The 14645-nt window shown below is 36.8% G+C and overlaps 1 pseudogene; it reads right to left on the bottom strand.

The window, feature by feature from the left end:
• Positions 1–13118: 13118 nt before the first annotated feature.
• LOC149000747 (expansin-A4 pseudogene) lies at positions 13119–13898 on the bottom strand (annotated as a pseudogene).
• Positions 13899–14645: the final 747 nt, after the last annotated feature.

Genomic DNA, 14645 nt, shown 5'->3' with positions numbered 1-14645 from the left:
TTTTTTTTTTTTAGTATTAATCTGTATGATGATTTGCTATTTGAATTCTGATAAATCTCTAGTGATGCAGCAGGGTGCTTCTCTTCTTTGACTTCTAAATCCATCAAGGTTAATCATATGTCGAAGCTGGAGAGACTAGAAATCGCGTTTCTCCCCTCTCTGAATCTTTATTCGTTTTCTTAGAAGTATTAGTATTTAGTAATGAGTTTAGATATGATTTGGGGTTGGGTTGGAACTTGGGAGAGATGGAAGGCAGCACCATACAGTGAATTTGATTATTATTAGGAGTGGGTTTTGTAAATCTCAGAATTTTTTTCACCTAAATTACCTAATTGAAATTTCTAGGTGATCCAGTAATAAAGTGGTCAGTTTTGGTTTTTCAGGTTCTAACAGTGTTCACTGTTCACAGGCTCACAACACAGAAAACCGTCTAAATTCATTTATAGTTTGAAGAGACAATGTGTCCCTTTCTTTCATCAGCTTTTTTTTCATCGTGAAAGGAGCTCCTTTTTGGTAAAGCAAACAAAACTAATGAATGAAATAGTCTAACAGAGTATATAAAAACATTGCTTAGTACCAAATGAAATTCATTTAAAGCACTATGATGAGAAAAATGCATATGTTTAGTATTTCTTTTAATCTCATTATGATAATAATCTATCAACAATCTTTCACCTTTTTTCAGTGGTGTTGACAAATGAGCCCAGTGATCATCAGCCACAACCTTACCTGCCCCAGTAGCTAATGTCAATTTGGAAGCGCTTACAAGCTGTTCACTGTAATTACTCACAGGAGTCAAGTCAAATGGACCGTCCCTTTTGTCCTAAGTGGCATCATGTGGGTCTCCTGGTCTGTTCTCTGCTCCGCTGTTGAAAGGTACAATTTCTTCCTCATCTTCCCAAAGATGTGGTTATGGGTAAAGATGCATGAACTGTTAAAATCAATATCAATAAGAAACACCACAGGTTTTCCAGCAATGAATCTCTCTCCCAAAACACAGACACACAACTAGGCTTACCCAGTACTTGAAATTTAAGTAAAAGTTAAGAGTCTTAAGACTTGCATGATTGATGTTCAGTTAGCCCTTTTACATTATTGTAAGGAGTAAGGAACACTTACTGTCAGTGACTACTAAAAAGGAAACCAGAGAACAAGTGAAGTATTAGCTGCTTTGTTGAGTGAGGAGTTACAAGGGAGATTTTGAAGGTTGAGAAGCAGTGGAAGAAGAAGTAGAAGAAGAGGAAGACAGGATCTTCTTGAAGAGATGGATGATGGAACGAGCCAGGCAAATGGCAGGATCAGGTTGGGCTGTTTCCAGAAACATGGCATGGATTCTTAGCGCAACCTCAACCCCTACACCAAGCCTAGCTTGCTCATCCTTGATGGCTTCTTCGCAGAGGCCACAAACCCATATGCCACCGAACCTCTCTTTCACCCATCTTATGTAGCCCACAGTGCACTCCTCCCGCATACCACAGCAACCACACTCTGCCCTCTTCACCACTTCTCCAGTTTCCATCTCCCCTTCCTCTTCTACTTCTGCGACTTCTCTTTCTTCTTTCTTAGCATCCACTTCTTGATCACCCCCTCTTCTCCCACTATCTTCATTGTCTTTGGACTCCAGTGTTCTGTTTTCAGATCTTCAAACCAGACCAGACAAGATTTAAGAAGCCCCCATCTCCTTTCCTCACCTTTTTAACATAATTATATATAACATGAAATGATAAAGTACGCAGTAGCAGTCACCAGAGTCTAGATAGAGAGAGAGAGAGAGAGAGAGAGAGAGAGAGAGAGAGAGAGAGAGAGACCTTGGGTAATAGTTACACTTAGTTAACTAGTCCTAGGTAATATGTTTGAAGGACAGTTGTTTTCAGAAACTTATTCAGTAGATGGGAGGTTAACCTGTTAGTTTACTTCACTGAAGACGATGATTTACAGCAATTAGAACCAAAGAGGAAGTTTATATTTCAACCTTTTAGATGCCCAGAAGTCCACAACCTATCAGAGAAGCCATAATTGTATAATACTCTCTTTCCTTTTTTTGGTGGAGAGAGAACCCATTATTCTCTTATATCTTACATGTGACTTCACAGAATGTGGTTCAAATTGCCAACAGAAACCGGTCGGTCGGTCTGTCCAGAAAACCATGAACCAACCCATGACCAGTTGTGATTCAGGTATTGGCTTGACTAGAAAGAGCTTGGATTCAGTAGGATAAGCTAGCTACTTTGGAAATTTTGACCTCTTTAATTTGGGTTGGTTTTACAGTCTACAGTCAAACCACATCAAACCAATACTACCTATTTTACTGGTTCATATCCGGTTTCATTCTTTTGAACCATCAGAGCAATTATTCCAACAGGTAGAATTGTTGACTAATACTCTTCAAGTATCTTTCACAATCCAAGTTGAGAATGATTGGAGATCAGGAAACCATGGCTTTGTAGAAGAAATCTATGTGCTATTTCCATGTCCTTTGAATACAGATGCATTGAGTATTAATTCTCTGTCAGTGGGTGACAAAGTTAGTGCCTTTTACAGTTACTTTTTAGAAGAAAACAAACTGTATTTCAAAGGGGTTGGTGGGATTCGGTCATTCACTACACATGCACATATGGAACTATGAAAATGCAAGGCCAAAGTGGGGCTGATGGGATTCCAATCCAATGGTTTAAAAAGAGCTAAACCCACATTGGATGCTTTCCCTGTCACTGATTACTCCCTCTCAACCACCAGGAAATAAAAAGTAGCAAGAAAGAGATCTTTCATATCTTAGTGGACAGGTGTACAATATGGGTTTGATCACCCACTGGGTTTCAAAATCAAAGAATCTATTTTTAATTCTCAAACCATAAATTGATGAGATCCTGAAAGTATATGATAACTACTAATAGAACAGAAGAGAACCGAACCCATTTGTCTTGTAATTTTCAAATTGTTGTTTCTAGGGAGCCATGAAATGAGATGCCCTGAAACATCCCATCATTCCCCTCTCTCTAGTCTCCCCATCCCATACAAAATCTCTCTCTCACATGAACACCTAACTATAAAACAACAAAAATTTGCAGGGTTTGAATACAGTTGATTTCAGTGGCAGATAGTGGTTCAGGATTCCTGAGAATAAAATTTCTTACCATATTACCCATTGAGAAAGAATTCTTCATAAACAAAATGAAACGGGTTTCTAAGTAGCCCACCAAATCGACTGATAGTTCCTTTACAGAAGCTCTTTTTGTGGAAGAGAAGAGCTCAGATATCAAGGGAACTTTTCTAAGAAGTAATTTAACAAACAAAAAGGACAAGATAGATAGACAAAATAGAAAGACCAAAATTATATTTTTAAGTTAATGTATTGATTTATACATATCAACTAGAACAATTTCAATTCAAACATCGTGGTTCAGTTCTCTTTGGCAGTTTAACTTTTTGGCGAGAAACAATGCGAAACTCTAGTGACCTACAAATTACAATGATTAAAATTTCCTTTAAAAAAGGTGTCTCCATTAAGAAAAAGTCAGTAATTTTTTATGGATTTTAGCTATGAAGCTATTTGAAAAACAAACAGGGACAAGGTAGAAAGACAAAATTAATTTTTTTTTGGGTAGAAGAAAGACAAAACTAGTTAAGAAAACATTAAATAGCATGAGTAATAAATTATACATTATAGTGTATATTTTGAGTATATAATATACTCAAATTTTGGAGTGTTTGAACCAATGTAAGAAAATGAGACAAGAACTCAAAAAACCTTGAAAGCTGAGAATCAACTTAAGATTAATGTTAACTACTGCAATCATAGAGAGAAAAGAAGAGAAAAATGAAGAACAGTTATGCAATTCGATGAGGCATATGCCTGCAGATATAGAATAACCAATTGACTAATCTCCTGTAGAATAAGGTTTATGATCCTATACAACCCTCTTCAAGTTAAAGCATAAATGTCATAAACATTTAAATTGCAAAGAAGAAAACAGTACTTCTTATGATTAAAAGCCTTGGTCAAAAGAAATGAAAAGAAGTTTGAAAAGTGATCTTATAAGGTGAAGGGGTGAAATGATTGACAGAAAGGCTTGTGAAAATGATAGTATATCACATGATACTAGAGAACAAATAAGAAGATGAGAAGGGAGAAGTTGGACTGGAGGTGGCTCGAGACCCTTTTGGTGTTCTTCAAAGATCTTTTTTTCATTATTATTTTCTTTACCTTGTGTATATGAAGCTCACCAGAGAATGTCTTAATTCAGTGAACCTTATGGAGGAATGTCCTTTCTCCTGATAAATACATGCATGGTTTCTCCTTCATTTCAAAGTTAATTCATTTAAATGCATTTTTACTATCAGTGATCATGCCTCAAAACTTTAAAATTGATCATAAAGATTCGAAGTGTGACTGCACATAGATGGAAAACTTGAAGAAGACAACAGACACATAAAGTCCTCTGCAGCTATATTAAACCCTAAAAATGTTTGAAGTAGTCTGGAATTTCAATAATTTCCTATAAGTGGAACATTGCAAAGCAAACACAGAAGCTTCATTTTGGTGGTAAAGGACAGCCAGCCCCACTAGATTAATTAGCCCATCAGATTTTTTGATGGGTATGGGTCAACGATTTTAAGCTTTTTCATTTTCTCAGAATTTAATTTTCTTAATTTTAGTAATGTTTGATTAATTATTGTAATAGTATACAACATGCCACTACTTTGGATTTGATGAATTCTTACCAAAATAAAAAGATTTGGATTTGATGAATCTTTTATTTCCAATTTTATCATTATTTCGACTAAACAGGAAAATTCCTGACTATTTTCTTTTCAAGGATGACTTTGTGAACCAATTTTTTCCATGGATAGAATTCTATATAATCTTTCAATAAAATTAGGTTTCTTTTCTTTCAAAGCTTAATTATGTTAATCTTAGTTATATGTTATGATTCATTAATTCCTCTTTATATTATATTATAAAATACACAATGTATCTTGATTTGGGTTTTTGATTCTTCAACCCCACCGTCCCAAAATTTTGTTTTTTTAATATTATTATTATTTGGGTAATTTTCATCTGGACCCCTTGAGGTTTGACCCATGTCATTTTTAGTCAAAAAAAATGGATACTTTGCATCTGCCTCCCCTGAAGTATTCAATAAGATCAGTTAAGGACAATTTGAGATTTTTATGACCAAAATACCCTCACATTTATTCTACCGTAAGATTTGCATATTATCTTTACAATTAAATCCAACGGTGAAAATCAAAAGAGTAGGGGTGTTTACTGGATTCGCTCCTGTACTAAAAAAATACACAGTCCAAACTCTCTCTTATATCCTTCATCGTCTCCATCTTCGTCAGGCGTCGCCCATCTCTGCCTTTTTTTTCCTCTTCAACTCCGAAGACAGGAATGTGTTTATGTGTGTATGATTTTTCTGGTTCTGCGGCAGGAATTTCAGGATCAACTGCAGAATTCTCTTTGGCATTCTCAATTTATGGCTGGTTCTCCTTCAGAAATTGGGTTTTGCTCTAACGATAGAAAAGTGGGTTCTTACGTCGAGCGATTACAGGAACGAATTTTTAAATCAAAGCCATTTGAAGAAACCCTAGAAGTAATAATTCGGGTTGAGCAGAGAGAAGATGAGCGAAATGAGGATGGTGAAGAAGACCATAGCTTCTTTGAAGAGTAAGGAGAAGCGGTTCTTGGAACTGAAACGTGAGCCTGCAAATCCAAAGTCAGGTTGTTTTGTCCCAATTTGATTCAATAGAAAGGGAAGGTAAAAGGGAGGGGAAAGAAAGATGCAGTGGAGATAAGAAATGAAGAGAAGACACCTGAGGGAGTGCCTTGGAAGCCATGGCTGTAAATCACACACATGAACACATTACTGTCGCCGGAGTTGAAGAGGAAAAAAGATGGCGGCGACTGGACCTGAAGATGGAGACAATGAAGGAGATGAGAGAGAATTGGGCCTTACATATGTGTATTTTTTCAGATGAATATAAATTCATCTGATTGGAATAATTCACGTTTCTAAAATCTAATGATCAATTGGAGGTAATGAAGGGTGTCTGTAAAGGAGCAGATCTAGTAAACACCCTACTCTTTTGATTTTCACCGTTGGATTTAATCGTGAAATAATATGCAAATTTTACTGTAAAATAGATGTGAGGATATTTTGGTCATCAAAATCACAAATTGTCTTTAATTGATCTTATTGAATACCTCAGGGGAGGCAGATGCAAAGTATCTATTTTTTTGGACTAAAAATGACATGAATCAAACCTCAGGGGTCCAGATGAAAATTACCCTTATTATTTTTAATCATTGTTTCAGTCAAGTGAAGTAATATACATATTTTTGTGTAGTTTTCAAAATTTTACTAAGCACATCGATGCCATCTGAGTTGAATTTTAATGGTCTAATGACAATGATGAGGCAATGTAGAATGCACACATCTATAGTTCGGCCTTTAACCATAATTTTTCTCTGAGTGAGCTAAAAACTATACCAAAACGCTGAATTACGTTTACGCATACATGATTCGAGTTGTTTCCGGTCCAAAAATAATAAATGAAAAACAAGAAACGGGAACCTTACTTTATAATAATAACTTGATATACAATATCTAACAAAAGGAACTAATTTCTTATTCAAATATGAAAACATGAATCCACCAAGTTGTTGCTACTTCATCTGGAAACTAACAGGTAGCAGAAGCAACATAGAGTTTGTACTGGAAATGATTGACATAGCTAAAGCTCAGGACTTTTTTAGGTGGAATAGGTTTGCCATCGTTGACAAGGCAGTTGTTGATGGCAATACGTCTGAACAGTTTTGGATTAATCAATCGAAGTGAACGGAACCTTCCACAGTAAAGACGAAGGTTGGAGATGGAGCAATCCATGCATAAATTTGCTATTTGAACGTAGTATGTTGGAGTACCATCAGGAAGTGGTGCTCCTTTCCCTTGTACCACATTTATCTGGTCGTTGCAGTGAACATCACCTTCATATATTATCATAGCCAAAGAGAAACTGATTAGTATTTCCAAAGGTGGCAAAAGAATTTCATACATAATATATTGCATGAGTTGAATTTGATTATTAAATTTTATTACCTGCACGAGCAATGGTGTTATTTTCTGTTTGAGTGAGTGTTCTTCCAATGTCTGTGCTGTTGAACAACTCTAACGAGTGAGAAACTCCTGTAAATGGAAAGGAAAATAGAAGCACAAAAAAGAAACACTGAGACTCAAAACCACCAAAGACATCAAACATGGCTAAGACTTATAAAAGTTAAAATACTTAACCAATGCAACATAGGAGTAGAAGACTGAGACTGAAAGCTACTGAAGCCATCAAAGATATCTTGATGCTTTGACTAAAGTGAGTGAGGTGAGTGAGGGATTTGAGGGGTTTAAATACCTTAACCTGTTCATTGTGGATCGTCGGATTACCTAACTTCCCTTTCCTGATCATTGATTAAAAATTTCCTTAATGGAAACAATCCAATCTCAGACAAATTGGGTAAGTTTGTCACACAACCAATCCAAGTGAATGGAGATCCATCTGATTCATATTTGAAAGAGGTTGACAATAAGTTCTTTCAAAATTGACTATTTGTCCCTCCGCTAAGGGTGTTCCAGAAATGTCTAGGGTAAATAGCCCTACAAGCAAATGGATCGGATCGAATTAGAAAATAGAAAGATTTGTACAAGTTATACCACCACAATCCAAGCTTGGGTTACTAAATAATCAGCCTTGATAGGGTTTAGGTTTGGGTTTAGCCTTCGGGTCAACTCGGCCTAGCCCAACCTGACCCTGTGTTAGCTTAATTTAATTAAAGTTTATCATTTTATTTTGGTAAGTTACAATGAGTATTCCTTCTTTTTGGTAAACAAGAGTCTCGATATTCCTCTCTCTCTAAATATTTAAATATATTTTTCATAAATTTCACATTCCTAAATCAATAACCATGGATGCTTTCAAGAGAAATCAATGTAAATACAAAAATATATTTTCAAAATACTTTCCAATATAAGAGCAATCAATAACAGATGTTGACCCAAAAAAAAAAAAAAAGTCAATGACAAATACTAAATAGGAGTGATCAATGTATCCTTTCCTTAGTAGGAGCAATCAATGGTTGATACTAAAATTATATTTTCATACTGCTTTCCTTAATAGGAGCAATAAATTGTAGATACCTAAAATATATTTCCCCGCCCTCCCCTCTTTTCTTTTTTTTCCTTTTTTTGTCGCTCTCCTGTCGCACTTCTTCTTCGGTCACTCCTTCGAGATATACTAGCCGATCCTCCATTTGGAGGTCCTCTACCCTTATCTTGGCTTGGTGTTCCCTCGGTGGTCACTCAACATCATATCACACATTCATTTTCAGATTTCCCCACACTATAACATGAATATCATAATGTATTATGACATGATATGTATGTGATATTTGCTCCTACTCTATCTGTCTCTCGTGACCCTTGTCACCCGCTTCTTTGGGCCTCTCACTCTTCCCTCCGCCTTGCCGTCTTGGGTTCTCCGCGTTGTTGGGTGTCTCATCGAGCCTGTTGGGGATTGTCACCACTCTCTCACATCACCTTGGTATAGATCCCCTGTCGGCCCTGCCCGGGGTCTCCTCGACTCTGGTCCGGTTCTCCCCTCCGCCTGTGCCGTGTTCATCCTTCCCACCTATGATGTATCCTCCGGGGGCATCCGGTTACATCCCTTACCCTGATCATCCACATATATAGCTGATCTCCTGTCCTCTCCGGTCGTTTCCCGTCTTGGTGCCCTGGCCCTTATCTTATATGCAACCCTACCTCTCATGATGTAGTGGGCCCCCCGACCCCCCACCTCCGGGTTCCGCTTCTACCCCGCCGGGGTGTGTACTCGGGTCACCTCCCCACTTCTGACATGCCCTAATATCCCCGTTGGAAGCCCGGCCCTAGATCGTCCCTCCGCCTCCTCCGTATCCTTGGCATGCCGGGCATTCCCCTTTTCCAACCACAACTCAATCACATACTAGCGTGCCCCCAACAGATAATACAGGTGAAGAATAATAATATTTCTCTTCTCCCTTCACATACATTCACATTCCATATCATAACAACATTAATATATTTCCAGCGAAGCAACATCTGTAATAATGATAAACATATATTATGACATTCATATTTATCAAAAGATATAACACAACAATCATTCAATATATGGGTTGGTTTTCCTCCCTTTTACTTTGATATTTCTCCCGATCAATATCTCTTCCCCAGGAAATAACCTTTGGGTAATTTATCCTAATCATGCGGATTACCTAATAAGAGTTAATTTGGGTTTAGTAAAATATGTAAATATTCCCGTAACACCCCATGACTCTGGTTTACTCCCCTTTAACCTAAATCGCTGTTATAATTTTGTCTTTAATTGAGTCAATGGCTTGTGGGGAAAATTAATTGGAAATAAAGAGATCCGGGTGTTCTCATTTGATTTAATTTGACCTAAATCAGTCCCCCAAATTGGCTCTCATAAATCACCCTGGGTACCTAGAGGTCAAATGATCCCCTTATCATGGGATTGCACCAATAACTCATTTATTAGGCCATTAAAGAATTGGAATAGCTATCACCTAACATGCTTCCGTTTCAAGTTCCTCAAGGGAAGGAGGAAATCTCCTTGTGAGTTGATTTTCTCCTTTCTTGAAATTTTCTGAAGATTCATCCGATGCCTCCGGTGCCCCCTCTTCGTTTCTCCTCTTCCCGCAGCCTCGAGTCGTTCTTGTAAATATGCGTTACGGATGGTTAAACATATGGGTTTAGATCTGTTCCGTTTGCCCCTATAGAAAATAGGTGGGGTTGGTTCCCCCCGCCCCTTCCGTCCATGGTTGGCCCCACGACTCCGTTTGATGATCTTTGCTCGTTGGAGGTCTTTCCTCTTCGTTTGATATCTTATTTACGTCATTGTTCTCCATCACTGATCTACAGATATTCCAAATTACCCTTTTACACTATCGAGACTAATCTTCTCTCTCACTTACTTGGAGAGTTTTGAGTCATTATGGGTCATCTACTAACATTTGTTTAATTTCCTCCTTCGGCTCGTTGTGGTCCACTTGTCGCCTCGGCCCGTTCTCGGTCTTCCCTTGGGGTGTCGGGTTTCCTATTTTCTTAATAAAAATATTTAATATATTTTCATAAATTTTACATTCCTAAGTCAATAATCATGTATGCTTCTCTTAGAAATATGAATATATAATTTTACAAATCTTACATTCCATCAAGTTCATGCTATACTTTTTTTCATTTTTATATTTCCCCCAATTAGATTATACGAATTTTTCTTTCTTCTTTCATGTGGAGAAAAAGAAGATTTATATTAACACAAGGAAAAATGTGTTACATCCACAATAACAGTTTTGCCTCCACTTTCCATTTTTTGGGGTAATGGCTACTTTGTTGATCGTAATCCAGCCAAGAAATTGGCACCAAAGAACTCGTATACCTGATAAAAATATATTCAAAATTCGATCGATTTAGTGAGGAGTGAAATAAAAAGGGAGTCGCTTAAAAAATTATCGATTTTCCGACGAACCAGCGAAAGATGGAGCAATCCATGCATAAATTTGATATCTGTACGATGTATGTTGGGATACCATTAGGAAGTGGTTTTCCAGTTCCTTGTAACACATGTATCTGGTCTTCGCAGTAAATATCAACTTCATGTATCATAGCCAAAGAGAGACTGATTAGTATTACAAAAGCTGGCAAAAGAGTTTCAAACATAATGCATTTGAATTTGATTATTAAATTCCACGAGCAATGGTGTTTTTTTGTTTGAGTGATCGTTCTTCCAATGTCCATGCTCTTAACGATCTTTAATGAGTGAGAAAACCCTGTAAAAGAAAAGAAAAGTAGAAGCACAAAACTAAGACTCAAAACCACTGGAACAATCAAAGATATCTGTGATTGTTGAAGCTGGGGCTAAGAAAGGTTCGGACCAAGAAATCTCAGAGTAATTGAGAAGCAAGTGTTTATTACCTTGAGTGAGGGGTTTAAGTAGCTTAACCTGTTCACTGTGAATCGTCGGATTACCTAACTTTTGAAAATCTCTTCACTTTCCTGATCCTTGGATCCGAGATGGTTTCGAGTTTCCTTAATGGAAGCAGTTCAAACTCAAACAAATCAGGTAAGTTTCATTTATTTTTACCATTATCCATGCAATATTCTTTGTAAATTACTTGCCTAAAAAGAATGTTGAGCATTAAATGTGTAGGTTTGTGCAGATTACGGTTGAGATCGAAATTTCAATATTGATCTCAACAATGCAATCGAGATTTCGATCTCAACCTTGGGCAGGCTTTCAAATTCAACTCTTGAAAGAGGCAATCTCCTAAATTTTATCCCACTCCTACCAAAAAGAGGGGAAAAAGAGTTTCTCGTTGGAAATTTAAAATTTTCTTTTTCAAATCTTTTCTTAAATTGCATACCATTTTTTCACCAATTTATTTCCTTTGAGCAAATTACATATATCCTACCCTGAACTGTATTACCATATTTTTACCAAAAAGAAAATTTATTTACCATATATTTTTTTTTGAAATATCAATTAAATGAAGATAAATCTTATGCCGTTTTCTCTAAATATTCAGTTATTTATTAAAAACTTTCCTTCCTCTAAAGAAAACTGATTTTAAAGGTAAATAAAATTAACTGTTTGATTAATCTGAATCTATGGAATGAAATTTATGGATTCATCTATAGTTTTTGTGAATGTGTAAACGTTTAAAGCTTTTATAGTAAATGTGAATCTCTAGATTTCACTTTATAACCATAAATCTACAGATTCACATTTTTAGTGCAAAAATATGAATTTCTAGATTTCATGAATTCGAGAGATTTTCACGACCAAACGGGTATAAATCTCTCATTCATGAATCCAGAGATTTTAAATTTCTAGATTCATGTAACCAAATAAGACCCTAAAGTTATGATTCTATCTTTATCCAATGGTCAAAAACACAATCGTTATCATAACTAGCAATATACAAAAATCTCTTCCTTTTATTCTAAAGGGATTATTTCCTGCTATTCATCTTAGTTGCAAGCATTTAGTTATCCTCCAAATTTAGTGTAGAAATAGTATATATGAATAAGATGATGATTTTTCATTTAACTATTATCTTGTAGCGACTCATTTTTTATTCTAATCCAATATACTTTTGCCCAGAAACTTTTTCTGAGATTAGAAATGTTCCAAAAACTTAGCAATGCATTACTAGAGAAAGCATTGAAGGGATATGATGAGTGCTCGTCATTTGGTCCAATGCTTTAATGCTACGTGGAGGATATAAGATTGTTGAGAAAGAGGTGAATAAGCATGAAGATAAACAACTTCAGATTGTAATTTCAACCATTCTTGGCATTGAACCTTCTCGCTTTGATATTCCAAATGCTTGCAATAGAGCTTCAACCCGCAGTTCAATTTTGGGAGTTACAAGCTATTAGAACTTGCGCATACTCATTTTCCTTTTTTGATCAATTGGCTTTTTTGGTGTTCATTTTGATTGACTAGAGACATGACTCAGATGTACATAGCTTTAATATCTGTAAAGATTTCATGGTTCAGCTTACCAGGGTAAAGAATGCAGAAAGTAACAATAGATATCACTGAATCTGAGCATGGTTAAGATTTCATGGATTCATTAGAAGACTTACTATTTACTAACACATATGGAAGCTGCAGGTTACATGTTTTTTAATGTGTAACCACTTCAGCTGTACTACAATCTTGTTACAAAATTCTTTCCCCCTTTCAACCCTAGCTCTTGCACTTATTTTTTTAACTTCCAAAAGCCCTAATATAGAAGAAGAAGAAATGAAACTTGAGATGACAGGGATATCAAATCAGACCTTAAAATTCTTGCCTTTGAACATTTGACCGAGAGGCCAATCAGGAAGGTGGTTGAGGTCCAGCAATCGCTGATTTATAGTTTGCAACCTCTTCAGCTATACCACAATCTAGGTACAAAATTCTTTCCCCCTTTCGAACTTAGCACTTTCACCTACTTTTGCTTCTAAAAACCCTAATATAGAAGAAGAAGAAATAAAACATGAGACGCGAGGGATATCAAATTAGACCCTAAAATTCTTGCCCTCGAATGTTTGATAGGACTGCCAATAAGAAGGGACGATGTTCCAGGAGGTGGAGGTCCGGCGATCACTGCCGGTAACCCTGAAGGAGAGAGATTGACCCACAAGAATTTCACCAGTTTGCCAGTTCTGGCCCCAGTTTCTCGACAAACTAATCCATCCTGTGTTCGACCCTTTCACGCTCGCCTTCACAATGTCCCCAGATCCTGCAACATTTGTAATCAATATCAAGTTGAAGTATTTAGTGCCCCCCCCCATGGTGAATCTTATCCCACCAGTCTTCCTGCATGGTACCCTGCGATAGGAAACTGGAACAATTCCGGCACTGTACTGTGCAATGGTAAGAAACATAGGCATGGAGAGATCAAAGTGCTCCCTAGGAGGGTTGCACCATCCTCCATTATCATTTGGAAGGGCATAGTTAGCTGGGCATAAGTTTGTTGCGGTGATAAAGATAGATGGGCTTCCTGGATTGCACCATTGGGGATCGTTCGAGCACTTAATCTCGAAGCAGGCACCACAGCCAGCTCCATTGTTAAAGAGGACTGTGCTCAAAGCTGCTGTGTTCACTCCATAGCCTTGATCGTATAGGTTGCCATAACCACAAGCTCCTCCCATTGTTCCAGAAGCATTGTTGCCGCCATAGAAAGTAGCATGAGCATCCTGCCACTGCCCACCAGTGTAGACACTTGGGATGCGAGCATCAACCATCAGAAAGAACCAACCTAGAGACACCACAAAAACCACTCTTGCTAAATCCATTTCCCACTCTTGCAACTTTGGGACTTTAAGCAAGAAGGCAAGAGTAGCAGAGATTTGAACAAATTGAAGCTGCACTGTGGTTCCTTATATCTCATCTGTGACCTGTATTTATAGTTTTATGTACTCAACCGAGTCCTAACCAGTTAGATCGATTTTTCCTTCACACTTAATCTGGTGGACTTGTTGATTATGTCAATACTTGGCCTTGAATACGAATATACTGCCGCAATTTTTACATCAGTGAACAGAAAGATTATAAGAGACGCTATATACCCGTTCAAATCTTTTTTATAAACAACCAAACAAACAAACAACTAACTAACTAGGGTAAGACCATAAGAATTGAAATAGATAGATTCTCTATCCTAAAATGGACGGTATTTCTAAGAATATTATAAAGAAAGAAAAACAATTTTTTTCATAATATATAGCTAAAAATAATGTAGGGAAATTTGCAATCCTACTTCTTGAGTTATTTCCTAATATTACTTCCACCCCTAGAATTATCCAAGTTATCAATCAAATCCTCTATTACTAATACGGCTAATCTCAGCTAGTTTTTAGTTATCAAATTCCAATATTACCCTCACATCTTAAGTTTAAAAACACTATCCATGAACCATATCTTCCAAACTTTGTGAGGATTTATAAATAGAAGAGAAGAAGTCGCATACGGTAAACAAAGATGGTGAATTGAATTGAGCATAAGGTTTTCCATTCAAGATTATTTTTGTCATTTTAAAAAGT

This window comes from Hakea prostrata, chromosome 11, assembly GCF_041222555.1.
Source record: "Hakea prostrata isolate BN-2017 chromosome 11, UWA_Hpros_2, whole genome shotgun sequence".
Lineage (NCBI taxonomy): Eukaryota > Viridiplantae > Streptophyta > Magnoliopsida > Proteales > Proteaceae > Hakea > Hakea prostrata.
Note: the sequence above shows the minus strand (reverse complement) of the source record. Positions and strands in the feature narration are given on the sequence as shown.